Raw genomic sequence first — 1947 nt, 5'->3', positions numbered from 1 at the left:
AATAATGGATTTGTAATGGCTGTCTGCTGACTGTTTGGGGACCAGGTCGAAGCGCATCCTGTTCAGTAGCTCATCTTCCTGCAGCATCACCATGGCGATAGGATACATCTGCTCAGAGTCGAACTGGAACTGAACTCCAGCTGGTGGGTCTCTCAGGAAGTTCCTCCTGTCCTGGAATAACAGATCAATAAAGTTGTGTTGAATTTAAATCAAATTGAAAAAGGTACAATCGACACAATGCACTCRGACAGTGATGAGATCCAAGTGATGGAATCAAATCACAAACTGTAAGTGCACTATGTGGACAGACAATGTTAGAAATGCTACTAACAGCGGACAAAGCCAGGATCTGTTGCTGCATGGTCTCTTCCTCACTGTAGCCAACCCATGGTGGTACAGCTGTGTCTGGAAGGGAACAACAAGAAACCATTTTAATTCCACCATGTATGTATGTATGTATGTATGTATGTATGTATGTATGTATGGAGAACTATGATCATGTTTACTGGTATATCATCTCAAGATAGTCTGGTTGCCAGTCTGTTTAGCTAACATTCTACTCTGTGTCATTTATCACCAGTATCCCTGCACATTGATATGGTGCTGGTATTGGCCTGTAGAGTACATTCTCCCGTGGGTTTTATTTATTGTGTTACCTGACCTGACATCGGTTCTGTTCTCTTTTTTCTTTTAAGAATCTATTCTGCTTGACACTTTTCTATTTCTTTACCTTGATATTGAATACGGCATTGTTGAGAAAGAGCTTMTAAGTAAGCATTTCACTTGACTGTTTACACCTATTGTGTCCTGTGCTTATTATAGTTATAGTTAACTAAACGAATCATGAAAAACTATTTAGTAAACTGAAATAAAATAATTAGCCAACCCGTTTGAAAAACTAAAACTATACTGAAATTATACTTTAAATGGCTGTAGCCATACTGAGTGGTAAGGCTAAAGCAAATTACTGTAGACGAAAGTCGAGGAGTGAAGTCGGGGGAGGTGCATCTTCGACAGCCAAAAGTCAGACACTAATGTGGTTTTCCAACAACAAGGCATGTAGACGCAAGTCGGACAATTTCCCTTTTCCTCCAGAATGACTTTGACAAAAGGGTGAGTGTGCCCGCTCTACCCCGCCCATCCCTCGACACACTCGCGCACGCACCGCGCCACCGCCCCAGCCACCCTGCTCCCTCCCACAAAACGGTCCAGCCCCCGCATGAGGTATCTGCGCTTCACAACTGCTACAACATTGGTAGCTACGGGACCAAAAACAGCAGACAAGTTTAACCTCGCTTCAACTCCTCCTGGTTGTTGAAAGAAATTGACACCCCTACTACTCGTTTACTCTATGTGCATCTACGTCAGGGTGTCAAACTCATTCCATGGAGGGCCTAGTGTCTACTGGTTTTTTGGTTTTTCCTTTCATTAAGACCTAAGAAACCAGGTGAGCGGGTGTTTTTTTACTAATCAGTGACCATGAATTCATCCAATCAAGTCAAGGAGGGACGAAAACGCGCAGAAGCCCACGGCGCCTCCCATGTGATGAGTTGGATACATATGACCTACTCAGTGCATTCCCAAACGGGTACGCCAAATAACCTGGTTCACATTTTTTCAAACAGTCGATGTATATTTTCCAACGGGCTATACATTTGGGTGAGGTTGTTTTTTCTCGCCTGCGTAGACGCCGGTTTCACTTGCCAAAAATAAAATTAACCATCTAAGTTAGTGCTCAGCGAATAACAACACAATGTCAATATCAGGTAGCCCTAGTCAAATAATAACATCCAATCACATTAACCGTTTCACTCTCGGAGGAATCCCCTAACTGTCCTTAAGTAGCTGCTGCTCATTCCGTTTGCTCGAAAATGTTTTGTTAGCCCAGTAGCAGCCGAAGAGCTACTTGGCCCCTTACCCGGGGACGCAAAAATAAAAAAAAAAAAA

The sequence above is a fragment of the Salvelinus sp. IW2-2015 genome, unplaced genomic scaffold (genome assembly GCF_002910315.2).
Source record: "Salvelinus sp. IW2-2015 unplaced genomic scaffold, ASM291031v2 Un_scaffold5877, whole genome shotgun sequence".
Classification (NCBI taxonomy): Eukaryota; Metazoa; Chordata; class Actinopteri; order Salmoniformes; family Salmonidae; genus Salvelinus; species Salvelinus sp. IW2-2015.
The sequence above is the reverse complement of the archived record's forward strand: the minus strand, read 5'-3'. Positions refer to the sequence as shown.